The sequence below is a fragment of the Canis lupus genome, chromosome 21 (assembly GCF_048164855.1).
Source record: "Canis lupus baileyi chromosome 21, mCanLup2.hap1, whole genome shotgun sequence".
NCBI lineage: Eukaryota > Metazoa > Chordata > Mammalia > Carnivora > Canidae > Canis > Canis lupus.
This window is the reverse complement of record NC_132858.1, coordinates 2,215,698-2,233,643: the sequence shown is the minus strand read 5'-3', so window position 1 is coordinate 2,233,643 and position 17,946 is coordinate 2,215,698. Positions and strand designations below refer to the sequence as shown.

The window sequence follows — 17,946 nt, the reverse complement described above, 5'->3', positions numbered from 1 at the left end:
GCTGTGTGCGAATAACGTATCTTGTGTATTTTAACTTTTTTTTCATAATATAAATATTCTGGCTTTTGTATTTTAATCTTAAGGCCCTCGTTCCTGCACTGTGTTCTCCCTGAGCACTGAGCAATCTCAGGGATAAGTCAGCAGCAGCTCCAGGTCTGCACAGCAGGAATACTTTTTTGTTTTATCACCAGGGAGAACAACTATTTGGAGTGCATAGCCTATTGAACTGCCTCATTTTTGCCAATTAGAGCTGGCTTTTCTGCCATAGTGTTCTCTTGAAACCCCTCTATCTTCAGTGTTCCATGGGAGATGAGGTTTTAACTCAGTTGCCCCATGACTTGATCTCCTTCTACTGGAATATTGGAAATTGGTCTGAACAGGAAAAGCTAGTACAGGAAGTAACGTTAGGAGAGGCCGCACCAGCTGAAAGGTGCAGAGGGGAAGCCAGGATTAGTCGAGGGTTGTCTATATGTGTAATAAGGGATTCCTGTTCTAGACTTCTAATCCCAGGGCATGGTACTCACTTTACATACCAGATCTGTCCTTCTCTGGATTGGGCTTGGCCTGCCATGCACAACAGGGTGTGTGTGTGTGTGTGTGTGTGTGTGTGTGTGTGTGCTCGCACGCACGCATGTTTTTTAAAGATGAGTTAGTAAGGATAGGTTTAAGAATAGTAACTCTGGAACCCATCTTGAGCTGCCCAGGGATGTGGTGTATGAAGCAAAGGCTAACTTTCTTAACCTTTATAAATTCTGGGCTTTTCTTGTTGGCGTCCAAAGAGACCATAAGCCATGGCTTCTTTGCAGTGTGCCCAGAGCAAGTGTCCTGCCCTGCTGCAGCAGTGATTAGTGTCGTGGTAGCTAAAGGATAAAAGGTTTTATTTAATATGCTGGGAGATCACCACAAACCTACCTCACTGTATTGAAATGGGGAAGATGCAGTAGAACACATTGGGTGATGTGTGTCTGATCCTGGGTTCTTGTCTCCCCTGCTTGCTGCCCCTGCTAGTGATTGTATTTGTCTGGGTTTTCTAGGTCTTCATAAATAGCTGATTGGGTGATTGCCAGGTGGCCTGGTTTGTGTAAATATAATGTGTTGGTCTTCAAAAAAAAAAAAAGCTATTGAGGCTACATCAAACTAAAAACCTTTTGTACAGTGAAGGAAACATCAACAAAATTAAAATTAGCCTTTATGGAATATTAGCCATAAAATATTAGCCTTGCCCAGAAGTGGAATTACTGGGTCATATGGTAATTCCATTTTTAATTTTTTCTGTTTTTTTAAGTCTTTAACTCCAATTAGTTAACATACACCCTTATATTAGTTTCAGGTGTATAATACAGTAACTTTTTAAGTTAAAAAATAACTCAGTAGTGTTTTACATAGTGGCAGCTCCAGTTTACATTCTCACCAACAGTGCATGAGGGTTCCCTTTTCTCCGTATCTTCACCAACACTTGTTATTTCTCGTCTTTCTGATACTAGCTATTCTGACTAGTGTGAGGAGATATCATTGTGGTTTAATTTCCACTTCCCTGATAATTAATGATGTTGAGCATCTTTTAATGTGTCTCTTAGCCATCTGTATGCCCTCTGGAAAAACGCCTTTTCAGGTCCTATGCCCATTTTAAGTGGATTGTTTATGGAGTCCTTTGGTGTTGAGTTTTATGAGTTCTTTATATATTTTGGATATTAATTCCTAATTGGATATATCATTTGCAAATATCTTCTCCCATTCAGTAGGTTGTCTTTTCATTTTGTTGATGGTTTCCTTCACTGTACGGAAGGTTTTTAAGGGCAGCCTGGGTGGCTCAGCGGTTTAGCGCCACCTTCAGCCCGGGATGTGATCCTGGAGACCCAGGATCGAATGGAGTCCCAGGTTGGGCTCCTTGCAGAGAGCCTGCTTCTCCCTCTGCCTGTGTCTCTACTTCTCTCTCTCTCTCTCTCTCTCTCTCTCTCTCTCTCTGTGTCTTCCATGAATAAGTAAATAAAATCCTAAAAAAAAAAAAACACCAACAACAAAAGGTTTTTAGTTTGATGTAGCCTCAATAGCTTATTTTTGCCTTTGTTTCCCTTGCCTGAAGGGACAGATCCAGAAAAATATTGCTGAGACCAAAGTCCAAGAGATTACCGTTTTCTTTTTTTTATTATTTTATTCAAGTTTAAGTAAGTCAACATAGAGTGTATTATTAGTTTCAGGGGTGGAGGAATTTAGTGATTCATAGAACACTCAGTGCTCATTACATCAAGTGCCCTCCTTAAAGCCCATCACCCAGTTACTGCATCCCCTCACCCACTACATGCTCCAACAACTCCATATCTTCTCTATAGTTAAGAGTCTCTTATGGTTTGCCTCTATTTTTAGCTTATTTTATTTTTCCTTCTTTTACCCTATATTCATCAATTTTATTTCTTAGATGTGAGATATATATATATGAATATTATATATATATAATGGAATATTACTCAGCCATCAAAAAGAATGAAATCTTGCCATTTGCAACACTGTGAATGGAACTACAGTGTATTATGTGAAGCGAAATAGAGAAGGACAAATATCATACAATTTCACTCATATGTAGAATTTAAGAAACAAAACCACCTATGGTTTCTTTAAGCAATTTTATGCTGCCAGGTCTTACATTTAAGTCTTTAATTCATTTTGAGTTTATTTTTGTGAATGGTATAAGAAAGTCGTTCAGTTTTATTCTTTTGGGGTCTATTCTGGGGTCTTTTTCATTTTAATATAATTGATTTTATCAATATTTTTCTTTTTTTCTTCTTTTAAGTTCAATTTGCCAACATAATAGTGTAACACCTAGTGCTCATCACATCATGTGCCCTCCTTAATGCCCATTATTCTTTTGTATGTAGCTGTCCAGTTTTTCCAACACTATTTCTTGAAGAGACTTTCTCTTTACAATTGTACATTCTTGCCTTTTTTGTCATAGATCAGTTGACCATATAAGCTTTACTATTGAGCTCTCTGTTCTGTTCCATTGGTTCATGTATCTATTTTTGTTCCAATACCATACATTTTTTTATTACTAAATCTTGGTTGTACATCAAACTATCCCAAAGATTCCTTAATTTTGTTAATGCAGTGGATTTGATTGATTTGTGAATATTAAAACATCCTTGCATCCCTGGAATAATTACCACTTAATTGTGATGAATAATCCTTTTAGTACACCATTGAATTAATACACTGTTGAACACACTGTTGTATTTTGTTAAGAAGTTTTGCATCTGGGCACCTGGGTGGCTCAGTGGTTGAGCATCTTCCTGGGTGGCTCAGTGGTTGAGCTCAGGGCATGATCCTGGGATCTAGGATGGAGTCCCACATTGGGCTCCCTGTGAGGAGCCTGCCTCTTCCTCTGCCTCTCTCTCTCTCTCTCTCTCTGTCTCTCATGTGTGTCTCTCATGAACAAATAAATGTTTAAAAAAATAAGAAGAATTTGGAGTCGAAATGTATAGCTATGGTGAAAAATTCACTAGAGGGTCTCAAAAGCAGATATGAGCAGGCACAAAATAAACAGTGAATTTAAAGAGATCAATTGAAATTATCCTGTTCAAGGAATTTAAAAAAAAAAAGAATGAAGAAAATTGAACAGAGCTTCAGATACTGGTGGGACCCATCAAATGTATCAATATACACATAATGGGAGTCCCAGAAGGAGAGAGCAAAGTATAGAAACTATATTTGAATAAATATAGCTGAGTAGATGTCAATAAGATGGCAGAAGAGAAGCCTCAATCCTCAACACCTCGATAGACACAGGACAAGTAATTTGCTCATGCAGGAAGTTTCCAATATACATGATAGAAACGTAAGTCCAAAGTTTGTAGGGCAGAAACTTACCATAATTTGGAGGCCCTCCTATAAGAAAGAAATGATACAAATTATGAATACAATTTCCTAAGACTCCTCTTATGTCCTTGAAAGGGACCTATAAAAATAAGACTCCCTCAAAATCCACCATTATGTGCTTTATTTTTATTTTTTTTATTCATGAGAGACACACAGAGAGAGACAGAGACTAGGCAGAGGGAGAAGCAGCTTCCTGCAGGGAGTCTGATGCACGACTCAACCACAGGACCCCGGGATCATGACCTGAGCCAAAGGCAGATGCTCAGCCACTGAGCCACTCAGATGCCCTGTGTGCTTTTTGATAACTCTTATCTGGAGATAAGTGGTGGTGTTGATCTGACTGACTCCACAGTTGGCAATCCTAATCATACTTAATTATCCCCTATACTGCCTGAGGACGTCTCCAATATTTTCCTGCTGTCAATTTGTTTTTCCTAATGAGAACATAAGTTTCTATCCAAGACTAAAGCCTGGGCATTGGTCTGTAGTAGATGAAAGGAGAAAGGAACCTAAAGTTAAAGGTTATGTGAAAGATAATTGTTTATTTCCCTCGTGTCATCTTCTTTCTTCAAGAGGCTGATGCTAGAGACACCTAACTCTGGGAAATGAACAAGGGGTAGTGGAAGGGGAGGTGGGCAGGGGGTTGGGGTGACTGGGGGATGGGCACTGAGGGGGACACTTGGCGGGATGAACACTGGGTGTCATGCTGTATGTTGGCAAATTGAACTCCAATAAAAAATTTTTTTTGAAGTAAAAAAAAAAAAAGAGGCTGGTGCATTCTGCAAGGTGGCTGATTATTACCAATCAGCTAGACGAAAGCTAAGGAACCTAGAAGAGTTGCACACATAAATGGAAAACAAAACATTAAGGAGCCCCTGACCATTGAGGTGATCTAGAAAGGGGGTTGGTTATTGAGATGAGATGAAGACATGACCTGACAATCACATTAGTCTGGTTTTCTATGGTGACGATCGGGTCAGAACCAGAATACTGTGATGAGGTCTCACATCTTTGTCCTAGTTCCCTATGGAGAAGCATTGAAAACAAATGTATCTTACCTTTGTCATGAATTTGGACCTAGATATTGCAATTCACTGGCAGCAGAAGTGACCTTAATTATTTAAATAAACAGGTCCTATTCATGTAATGATAAATTATATATATAAATATAAACATATATATAAATCATAAATAAACAGATCCTATTCATATATTCAAAACACAACTCATTTCTCACTACTTCACTAATTCATGGTCCTATTAAGGGGAAATTTAAAAGTCAATAAAAGGAAGGGCAATTTGGGGCACCTGGCTGGCTCAGTCGCTGGAGCATGTAAGTTTAAGTGCCATGTTGGGTGTAGAGATTACTTAAAATCTTTAAAAAATTCACAACACAGAAGATAGCATGGTGAATTCAAGAACATGGTTTTAGCCTTCATGTATTTAATATTCAGTAATTTAATAAATACTTATTGAGGAGCAAATATAAGCCAAATGCTATTCTATAAAACATTATATGGCACATCTAAATACATAAGATGGAACAAATACATAAAAGTCCTTTTTGTCACTTACAATCTCCTTATCAGAAAGTACTAAGATTGTGCCTGAATAGAAAGTCTCTAAGAAGTCTTTTTTTTTTTTTTTTTAAGTTCTCTCCTCATGCCTGGAAGCCAGATCATGGCTTATTCAACCACTCTCTCAGTCATTAATTTAAAACCACTAACATACCAACAGTGTACCAGCATGGTACTAAATATTAAGTTTATTCCTAAGCATTTCATTATTTTTGAAAGCTACTACAACCCAGAGAGGGCCACAACTGAGAGCCATCAGCCAGCAACATCCCCAGAAGTGGGAAACTTTGAACGCCTAAGTCCTAAGTGGGAAGTCTGAGCAGCATACAACAGCATCCATGAAATCGGGGATTAAAAAATTATGACCTGGGGGCCAAATCCAAACTAACACTTGTTTTTGTGAGTAAAATTTTATCAGAACATAGCTACATCCATGTATATTGTTCATGTACTGTCCATGGCTGCTATTGTGCTACAATATCATAATTAAGCTATTGTGACAGAAACTATTGCCTGCCCACCTAAAATATTTCCTTTCTGGAGCTGTACAGGAAGTGTGTGACATCCCCTGCACTGAATCACTGTAGGTTTGGTATAAGAAATAATATTATTTTGAGAAAAAAAATATGTACTTACCCCCTCTGCTGGGTATATTTCAGATTTATATGTGTGACTTCAGGTAATCCTTAGATACCCGCTGTGAGAAAGGTACTCATCTCATTTTTTTTTTTTTAATGATAAGGAAACTGAGGCTCTGGGGTATAAAGTGACCTATCAAGTGGTAGGGATGAAATAAATGCCAAGCCAGATTTGTTCAACTCTAAAACCAAATCCTTTCCAACCAATATACTTCACTTTTCATAGCATCTGGATAGGCACAAATCATATCCAACAACCTACCTCTGATTTTCCCTCTGCCTTCTACCCTGTATACTCCAATCATGAACGGAAACAGATCACCTGGCATACCTAGAAGATTGCTCTGAATGAAATCATCAAGCGGACCAGTTTTCAGGAAAGTCGTTGACTTAGGAAGACAAACTCCCCATTCCAACAAGGGAAGAACAAATTCTTTCATGCCCTCTGGGTAGGAAAGAAACCTGGGACCCTTAAACAAATACCTTGCCATTGGTTCCAATTTATAGTGTAAATCATCTTGACAATGCTCTTTAACCTTTCACTAGCTCAGTATTTAAACTGGCCTTGTTCCTGTTAATTCCTCCAAGTTCCCAGTTCTCCCTAGGCTTTTTGTAACTCTCCTCACAGAAGATAGTTTAATGATGTTTCCCACTAGATGGAAATTGACTTGAGGATAGGGAATGACTTGTTCATCTCTTTTTCTAACACTTAACCACCGTACCTGTTACTTTACTAGCATCTCATAAAGCCTTATTGTTATTTTTGTTGCTGCAGTTTATGGAATCTACCATGCAGGAGGTGTTGGATGCAGTCCAGATCAAAGTATTGCCTTTTGATTTATTCCGTACACCCAAACTGTAAAAAAAAAAAAAAAGTGCGGTCTTTTGTGACATAAGCTTCATTTGGTGATGATTAACTTTCTTAAAATTTTAATTCCAGTGTTGCTAGCATATAGTGTAATATCAATTTCAGGAGTACAATATAGTGATTCCAAAATTCCATATATTAATCAAGATGAGTTTCTTCTTAATCCTCTTCACCTATATCACTCATTCCCCACTGACTTTCCTCACCTCTGGTGATCCTCTGTTCTCTATAGTTAAAAGTCCATTTTTGGTTTATCTTTTTTTTTTTCCCCCTGTTCATTTGTTTTGTTTCTTAAGTTCCACAGATAAGTCAAATTATATAGTATTTGTCTCTGACTGGCTTGTTTTGCTTACAACTATACCCTCTAAATTCATCCACATTGTTGCAAATGGCAAGATTTTGTTCTCTTTTATGGCTGAATAATATGTTATGTATATATACCACATCTTCTCTATCCATTCGCCCATCAGTGGACACCTTGGACTGCTTCCATAGTTTGGCTATTTTAAATAATACTTCAATAAAGGCAGGGATGCATATATCCTTTCAAATTAGTGTTTTCATATTCTCTGGGTAAATACTCACCAGTGTGATTACTGAATCATAGGGTAGTTCTATTTTTTAATTTTTGAGGAACCTCTATACTGTTTTCCATAGTATCTACACCAATTTGGATTCCCCCACCAAAAGTACATGAGGGTTTCTTTTTCTCCACATCCTCACCAACACTTGTTTCTTCTGTTTTTTGTTTTAGCCATTCTGACAGGTGTGAGATGATATACCATTGTGGTTTTGATTTGTATTTCCCTAATGATGAGTGATGCTGAGCACCTTTTTATGTGTCTGATTATCTAGATGTCTTCTTTGGGAAAAAATGTCTGCTTATATCTTTTGCCTATTTTTTAATTAGATTTTTTGTTTTTTGGGTGTTGAGTTATATCAGTTCTTTATATATTTTGCATACTAACCCCTTATGGGACATGTCATTTACAGATATCTTCTCTCATTCAGTAGGTTGTCTTTCAGTTCTGTTGACAGTTTCCTTTGCTATGCAGAAGCTTTTTATTTTGATGTAGTCCCAATGATTATTTGTGTTTTTGTTTCTCTTGCTTCAGGAGAGATAGCTAGAAAAATGTTACAGCTGATGTCAGAGAAATCATTGCCTTTGCCCTCTTCTAGGATTTTTATGGTTTCAGTATCACATTTAGGTCCTTAATCCATTTTGAGTTTATTTTTACGTATGGTGTAAGAAAGTGGTCCAAAAAAAAAAAAAAGTGGTCCAGTTTCAGTCTTTTGCATGTTGCTATCCAATTTTCCCAACACTATGTGTTGAAGAAACTGTCTTTTTCCCATTTCATATTCTTACCTCCTTTGTCAAAGATTAACTGACCAGATAATTGTGGGTTTATTTCTGGGGTGTCTGTTCTGTGCTATTGATCTATGTGTCTGGTTTTTTATTTATTTATTTTTTATTGGTGTTCAATTTACCAACATACAGAATAACACCCAGTGCTCATCCCGTCAAGTGCCCCCCCCAGTGCCCGTCACCCATTCACCCCCACCCCCCGCCATCCTCCCCTTCCACCACCCCCTCCCAGAGTTAGGAGTCTCTATGCTCTGTCTCCCTTTCTGATATTTCCCACACATTTCTTCTCCCTTCCCTTATCTTCCCTTTCACTATTATTTATATTCCCCTAATGAATGAGAACATACACTGTTTGTCCTTCTCCAATTGACTTACTTCACTCAGCATAATACCCTCCAGTTCCATCCACGTTGAAGCAAATGATGGGTATTTGTCGTTTCTAATGGCTGAGGAATATTCCATTGTATACATAAACCACATCTTCTTTATCCATTCATCTTTCGATGGACACCGAGGCTCCCTCCACAGTTTGGCTATTGTGGACATTGCTGCTAGAAACATCCGGGTGCAGGTGTCCTGGCGTTTCATTGCATCTGAATCTTTAGGGTAAATCCCCAACAGTGCAATTGCTGGGTCATAGAGCAGATCTATTTTTAACTCTTTGAGGAAGCTCCACACAGTTTTCCAGAGTGGCTGCACCATTTGTGTCTGTTTTTGTGCCAGTACCATACTGTTTTGATTACTATAGCTTTGTAGTGTAACTTGAAATCTGGAATTGTGATACCACAATCTTTGTTTTTCTTTTTCAAGATTGCTTTAGCAATTCAGAGTCTTTCATGGTTCCATACAAATTTTAAGATCGTTTTTTCTAGTTCTGCGAAAATGCCGTTGGTAATCTGATGGGGATTGCATTAAATCTATAGATTGCTTTGGATAGTGTGGACTTTTTAACAATATTTGTTCTTCCAATCCATGAGCATGGAATATCTTTCCATTTGTTTGTGTCATCTTCAATTTATTTCATCAGTGTTTTTTTGGGTTTTTTTAAGATTTTATTCATTTATTCATGAGAGACAGAGAGAGAGAGAGAGAGAGAGAGAGAGAGAGGCAGAGACACAGGCAGAGGAAGAAGCAGGCTCCATGCAGGGAGCCTGTCTTGGGACTCAATCTTGGGTCTCCAGGATTAGGCCCTAGACTGAAGGCAGCGCTAAACCGCTGAGCCACCTGGGCTGCCCCTCATCAGTGTTTTATAGTTATCAGAGTACAGGTCTTTAACCTCCTTGGTTAAGTTTGTTCCAAGGTATTTTATTATCTTCGGTGCAATTATAAATGGGATTGTTTTCTTAATTTCTCTTTCTGCTTCTTCATTATTAGTGTATAGAAATGCAACAGATTTCTGTACAAAAACTTTGTATCCTGTGACCTTACTGAATTCATTTATCAGTTCTAGTAGTTTTTTAGTGGAGTCTTTAGGGTTTTCTATAAATATTATCATGTGATCTGCAAATAGTGAAAGTTTTACTTCTTCCTTACCAATTTGGATGCTTTTTATTCCTTTTTCTTGTATTATTGCTGTGGCTAAGAGTTCCAGTCTATGTTGAGTAAAAGAGGCCAGAGTGGACATCCTTGTCTTATTCCTGACCTTAGGGGAAAAGCTCTTAGTTTTCACCATTGAGTACAATGCCCTATATGGCATTTATTATGTTGAGGCAGGTTTCCTCTAAAACTAGCATATCATTTTTTTAATTACTCCTAAACCTTCAATTATACCTTTCCTTTCTACATGGATATTTATGCATAAGTAATATGCAGTATTTGTTCATATTTATAAAAAATGTTTGTGTAAATTCTATCATAGTCTATGTATTTTTCTAAAACATGTTCTTTTTACTTAAATTTTTCAGTGACAGTTATCACAATAATTCATATTACATAATCAAATACAGATAGTCATATTAAAAAAGCATAATCCTCACCTCATACCTCCTAACCCTTCATCTTAAACTTGCTGTTTCTTTCCCTATCTCTGGATGAAACCTCTGACAAGCTATATTCAGTAATAAAAATCCCCCATCCTTGTGCTCACAAGAATAGCCTCATTTTAGTAACTAATATATTTCAGCCAAGAATAAAAATTAAACCTAAGGCCTTTGTTCGGAGTTTTGGCTTCACTATCTTTCTAGCTTGGGCCTCCCTTGGAAGCCTTGGAGTTTAATAAGGCAATGGGGAAAAATACTGTTGATTATTTCTACATTTAGTTGTGCTGTGCTGCCTCTCCACCCCTCTAATTTATGGGCTAGGGTTCTGAATTCCACATACTCAGCGTTTGGGAAAGAAGAGTTGATGGGAAGGACAGGTGTGAGTATTGGTAAATGTCAGAAGCTGGACATGACGAACAGTCAAAGCAGATTCCTTTCCTTGGGGTACTTTTATGTAGGCTCTCTAGAGCTTTCCATTGGGACCATTTGGCATTTTATCCCATCTCCTACCTTGTAAAAAATGCATTTTCCTCTGCATTTTTTGCATACATCTTCCCTCTAAACCCTGCAAATTTGTCTATGTAGTGCCCTATTATTGGTCACCTTGCCCACTCCAACTCCCTTTCCCCTTCCCTCTTCTCACACAGAAATTAAAATGACTCCAGACTAGCTCTCCCCTCCATAGGAAGCCTAAACTAACCTAATAGCAAATCCATGCATCCTTGCCTATGTCACTGGAAATATAGTTAGATGCCAGTTCAATCTAAGAGCCAATTGATTCTAGCTCTTATTACTCAGAAATGTAATGCCAGTGTACTCTTAAAGCCAGGAAACAAATATCAAGCTCTCCCCTACAGTATCCTTGACGTTTCACTCACTCAAATTAAGGTTAAGAAGGCCTCCATACTGGGAAGCAAAAGAAAAAGAATCACACAATGCTGAACCTCTGTAAAGATATTCCTAACTTTCAATATCTAGCCCTATCATTTTCAGCACTTTATACCATCCAGTTGAGTGATGAGCTCAGATCTCATATTACTTTTTTCTGCATGGGTGGTTTTATAACTTCACTAGAATATGTATGTATTTGCCATCTCTTTTCTCACAGCCTCAGTAGAAATTATAACCATAAAGAGCATATTTTAACATGATATTCCATACTAATTTTATGCTAATTTAAAATTGTTGCATTAAAAATAAAAGTTCAGTGAAACTTAATAAAGGGAACCCTCACTAAAGTGGACTCAGGCTGCTAGAAGGGAAGGCTGGAAGGGGGACCTGTACTGCTCAGTGTCAATTACAGATCCCCTAACAGAAGAATCTCAACAGGAAAGAATCACCAGTTACAGGCCCCAACAGGGAAAGATGTACATGGCATCTTCTATAAGAAACTGACCACCTCTGCAACTCAGCCAATGAGAAACTATCATCACCCTGAATTCTTGCTTCTCTTCAATGGACTTCGTTCTAAACAGCCTCTCTCAACTTCCTCTTCTTTCTCCAGAAAATAACATTCTTCTCCTTTATTTGTTGGATTTCCCTATAGTTTTGCCAGAGCTTGCTTATCCCAGATTGCAATCCTCTGCTATTCTTGAGCAAACCCATTCTTGCTGATAAAATAACTGCCGGTTTTATTTTTAAGTTTTATAAAACAGGATGAACGTCTTTCTTGAATACTGACCATAAACCACTTGAGCCGGTGTTGTCATCAACTCTAAGACTTGTCTTAGAAATCCTACAGCACTTGGGAGCAATATTTTTCTGCTCCAGTTTCTCTTTGGAGTTTTTGCCCTCACATCTTGATATGCTGCTCTTTTGACAACAAATAATATGGGTCATCAAATAAGCCAGATATTGTTCATGTACCCATCCCTGGTTCCCAGGATGACATTATTTCCAAACAGAATTCCTAATGCTGGTTCCTTTAATACTGAATTATTACTCTAGAGCTTGTTTCTCTTCACACTGTACACTCCCGAAAAGTCCAGTCCTTTTACCACCATATGATACCTGTCCCTAGTCAAAAATTGCTCCTACACACTTGATTCTTTTTTTTAAGATTTTATCCATTAAGGGGGGCAGGGCAAGATGGCATTAGATTAGGGGTCCTCAACTCACCTGGTCCCACCAACTTACCTAGATAACTTCCAAATCATCCTGAACACCTACGATTTCGACCTGAGATTTAAAGAGAGAACAGCTGGAACGCTACAGAGAGAAGGGTTTTGGCTTCTTGCAAGGTAGGAAGGCGGAAAAGAATTAAATAAAAATGAATCAAGTGGGGGAGGGGCACCGCGAGGATCCTATGCTCACCCCCGGGGCAAGCGGAGGCCAGGAGGACACAGGGCAGCGAGGACCCTCCTGCCGCAGGGCGCCCCCGAGCCGTGCAGATCAGCACCCCGCCCCCGGAGCATCCAGGCCAGTGCGGACTGGGAGACTGCGGCAGTGACTGCGGGAGCTGACTCCAGAGCTGGAAGGCCGGCTGCCGCCAGTGTGGTTGTTCCTCCTGGTGTCACCCTGTGCCTGGGATGGAGCCGGGCCGCCAGGGAACAGGGGCCTCACGGGATAAACAGCTCCCACTGAGCCCGGCACCTGGCAGGGGGGCGGGGGAGGCACAGGGCAGCTCCCCCAGGTGCACACACCTGAGAATCAGCACAGCAGGCCCCTCCCCCAGAAGGTCAGTTGGAAGGACAGGGGAAGAGCAAGTTCTTGAGCAAGCAACACTGGAAAGCTCCAGGGGAAGTCAAGGGATTTATAGTATATAGAACTAGAAGGTACCTCTCCCCCCCCTTTTTTTTTCCTTTTTTTTCAGTACAGCTTGTTTTATATTAGACTAAAAATTTCCAATATTTTTTCTTTTTTCCCATCTCAACTACAATATTTTGTTACCTCTTCATTTTCTTTTTTTTTTTAATTTTTATTTATTTATGATAGTCACACACAGAGAGAGAGGCAGAGACACAGGCAGAGGGAGAAGCAGGCTCCATGCACCGGGAGCCTGACGTGGGATTCGATCCTGGGTCTCCAGGATCGCGCCCTGGGCCAAAGGCAGGCGCCAAACCGCTGCGCCACCCAGGGATCCCTACCTCTTCATTTTCAAATTTCTTCATCTTTGATTTTCATATTTCTACAATTACATGTCTGAGATATATTTCCCACTTCTGGATTCCCTTCAACATACTCAATTTAATTTTGGGAGATATATGAGATTTTTTGTTTTGTTTTGTATTTTTTGTTTTCTCTGCCTCATTTTGTTTTTACAAGGGTGGAAGTTAATATTTCTAAAACATGACGAGCATGCACCCAGAACCAAGTGGTATACTGTGCTGGTTCATTCTGTGACATTATATTCTCTTTTCATTCCCATTCTGCCCCCCTCTTTTATCTCATTTATGTTTTGGTGATCAATGTGAGGGCTTTCTACAAGTATTTCTGGTTTATATAAATTTGGGACTGAGCATCTTCTAACATACAGAACTTAATACATTCAGAACCAAGAGGATCACCCTCTAGGACTCATCAGAATCATCTAGGGTGAAATTTACTTAGGTCGTGGTTGATAGTCTTGATTTAGCCTGCTCATACAGCCACTCTGGACTGAGAAAAATGACTAGAAGGAAGAACTCACCACAAAAGAGAATCAGAAACAGTACTCTCTGCCACAGAGTTACAGAATATGGATTACAATTTGATGTCAGAAAGCCAATTCAGAAGCACAATCATAAAGCTACTGGTGGCTCTAGAAAAAAAAGCATAAAGGATTCAAGAGACTTCATGACTGCAGAATTTAGATCTAATCAGGCCAAAATTAAAAATTAACTTCATGAGATGCAATTGAAACTGGAGGTCCTAACGATGAGGATTAATAAGTTGGAAGAGTGAGAAACATAGAAGACAAGTTGATGGCAAGGAAGGAAGCTGAGGAAAAAAGAGAAAAACAATTAAAAGACCATAAGGAAAGGTTAAGGGAAATAAATGATAGCCTCAGAAGGAAGAATCTACGTATAATTGGGGTTCCAGAAAACGCCGAGAGGAACAGAGGGCCAGGAAGCATATTTGAATGCTAAGAATATAATATAATCATATAATCATATAATCATAGCTAAGAATTTCCCTAATTTGGGGAGGGAAACAAGCATTCAGATCCAGGAGATAGAGTGGTCCCTCCAAAAAATCAATAAAAACCGTTCAACACCTTGACATTTAATAGTGAAACTTGCAAATTCCAAAGATAAAGAGAAAATCCTTAAAGCAGTGAGAGATAAGAGATTCTTAACTTATATGGGGAGAAATATTAGACTAACAGCAAACCTCTCCAAGAGACCTGGCAGGCCATAAAGGGCTGGCAGGATATATTCAGGGTCCTAAATGAGAAGAACATGCAGCCAAGAATACTTTATCAAGCAAGGCTCTCATTCAGAGTAGAAGGAGAGATAAAGAGCTTCCAAGATAGGCAGACACTGAAAGAATATGTGACCACCAAACCAGCTCTGCAAGAAATATTAAGGGGGACCCTGTAAAAGAAAGACAAAGCCCAAAGAAATAGTCCACAAAACAGGGACTGAATATGTATTACAATAACACTAAATTCATATATTTCAATAGTTACTCTGAACGTGAATGGGCTAAATGATCCCATCAAAAGACGCAGGGATTCGGACTGGTTAAAAAAGCAAGATCCATCTATTTGCTGTCTACAAGAGACTCATTTTAGACCTAAGGACACCTCCAGCCTGAAAATGAAAGGGTGGAGAACCATTTACCATTCAAATCATCCTCAAAGGAAAACTGGGATAGCAATCCTCATATCAGAAAAATTAAAGCTTATCCCAAAGACTGTAGTAAGAGATGAAGAGGGACACTATATCATACTTAAGGGTCTATCCAACAAGAAGACCTAACAATCATGAATATTTATGCCACTAATGTGGGAGCTGTCAAGTATATCAATCAATAACCAATATATCAATTAATAACCAAAGTAAAGATATACTTAGAGGACAGCCTGGGTGGCTCAGTGGTTTAGTGCTGCCTTCACCCCTGGGGCCTGATCCTGGAGACCCAGGATCGAGTCTCACATCAGGCTCCCTGCATGGAGCCTGCTTCTCCCTCTACCTGTGTCTCTGCCTCTCTCTCTCTCTCTCTCTCTCTCTAATAAATAAATAAAGAATCTTTTTTTAAAAAGATATACTTAGATAATAATACACTAATAGTAGGAGACCTCAACATGGCACTTTCTGCAAATGACATATATTCTAAGCACATCACCGAAGAAACAAGGGTCTTTAATGATACACTGGACCAGATGGATTGCACAGATATATACAGAACTTTCTATCTGAACGCAACTGAATACACATTCTTCTCAAGTGCACATGGAACTTTCTCCAGAATAGACCACATCCTGGGTCACAAATCAGGTCTCAATTGATACCAGAAGATTGGGATTGTCTCCTGCATATTTTCAGACCACAATGCTTTGAAACTAGAACTCAATCACAAGAAGAAATTTGGAAGAAACTCAAACATGTGGAGGTTAAAGAGTACCCTACTGAAAGATGAATGGGTCAACCAGGAAATTGGAGAAGAATTAAAAAGATTCATGGAAACTAATGAAAATGAAGATACAACCATTCAAAATCTTTGGGATACAGCAAAAGCAGTCCTAAGAGGGAAATACATCACAGTACAGGCATCCCTCAAAAAATTGGAAAAAAAACCTCAAATACACAAGCTGACCTTGCACCTAAAGGAACTGGAGAAAGAACAGCAAATAAAACCTACAACAAGCAGAAGACGAGAAATAATAAAGATTTGAGCAGAACTCAATGAAATAGAGACCAGAAGAACTGTAGAACAGATCAACAAAACCAGGAGTTGGTTTTTTGAAAGCATTAATAAGGTAGATAAACCATTAGCCAACCTAATTAAAAAGAAAAAAGACTCAAATTAATAAAATCATTAATGAAAGAGGAGAGACCACAACCAATACCAAGGAAATACAAACGATTTTAAAAACGTATTATGGGGGGGGGTAGCATTTAAGGGAGGAAATTTGAGAGAATCTATGCTTAACCAGAGGATCCTTTTCACACCCCTCTCCCCAATTGAGCAGAATGTGAAGAAATGGAGAAGTTGTTGGTAAAGTGAGAGTAGTCTGCTCCAGTTGGGCCACTGTGATGCTTTAGGATGACAGCAACAAGTGATGGCTGCTGACAGGAACGGGTCCCCCAGGGTTTCAGTGCATCCAGATATACCACAACACCACAGCCAATTCTTTCCAGGTTGTGGGCAGGAAGGTGCAGCCAGACCAGCAGGTGGTCATCAACTGTGCCATTGTCTGGGGTATCAAGTACAACCAGGCCACCCCCACCTTCCATAGGTGGTGCAACACCCGCCAGGTCTGGGGCCTCAACTTTGGGAGCAAGGAGGATGATGCACAGTCCGCAGCAGCCATAACCAGTGCCCTTGAGACTTTGGAAGGAGGGGAGCCTCCACCACCCCCGCCACCTGTGGCACCTTCCACCTGGTCTGTCCAGAACGGTCTTGCCTCAGAGGAGATGGAGCAGCAGAAAAGGCAGCAGCCAGCCCGCCAGAGCACCTGGAGCGCCAAGTCTCCAATGCAGGAGGGTCTCCTGCTCACCCAGCTGGGGGATCACGCCCCCCTCCAGGACCTCCTCCTCCTCCCTTGGTATGTCCCTCTCAGGAGGCTCCGTGGCAGGGCACAGAGCAGGGGCAGGCCCACCGCCTGCGTCCCCTCTTCCCACAGCACAAGGCCCCAGGGGTGGGGGAACGGGGCCCCCGGCCTTGCAGCAGCCATTGCGGAAGCCAAACTCAGGAAAGTCAGCAAGCAAGAGGAGGCCTCAGGGGGGCCCTCAGCCCCTAAAGCAGAGAGCACTCGTAGCACGGGCGGGGGGCCAATGGAAGAGATGAACGCCATGCTGGCCGGGAGAAGAAAAGCCACACAAGTTGGGAAGAAACCCCCAAGGATGAATTTGCCAGTGAGGAGCCAGAGGCCAGAGGCCAGAGGCCAGAGGCCAAAGTCCCAGTCCCAGCCCAGAGTAAATCTGTGCGGAGACCCTGGGAGAAGAACAGCACAACCTTGCCAAGGATGAAGTCCTCTTCTTCCTGACCACTTCTGAGGCCCACCCCTCCACTCCCAGCTCCAGTGACGAGTGGAGAGAGTGAAACAGGAGCTTCTGGAAGAAGTGAGGAAGGAACTGAAAACAGGAAAAAAAGAGATCATTGAAGCATTTGTCCAGGAGCTGAGGAAGCCGGGTTCCCCTTGACCACAGGGCCTCAGAAGATCCTGTATCTCCTTTCTGCACACCTCGCTGTCACCCGCTTTCTCTGCCTCAACTCGACTTGGAATTGGCTAAATACCACACAGGAATGCATCTCCCCCACTCACCTCCTACTTGGAAAATCAAGGGGTGTGGCTTCCTTGGTCTCCCCCCAGGGTCACAGCCATACTGGCTGCTGATTGGCTAGGGAGAACCCCACCCTTTGCTCCCTTTGGTCCTTCCCCTTTGCCATCCCTTGGGGCTGGATCCTCTGTTGGTGATGTACCAAGTGACCCCACAGTAAGGGGGAGGGAAGGAGGGAATTCCACATTCCCTTGTTCTAGATTCACTTTAACGCTTAATGC

The 17,946-nt window shown here is 40.4% G+C and overlaps 1 pseudogene; it reads left to right on the top strand.

Moving 5' to 3' along the window:
- Window positions 1-9,201: 9,201 nt before the first annotated feature.
- LOC140613584 (vasodilator-stimulated phosphoprotein pseudogene) lies at window positions 9,202-17,587 on the top strand (annotated as a pseudogene).
- The last annotated feature ends 359 nt before the right edge of the window (window positions 17,588-17,946 follow it).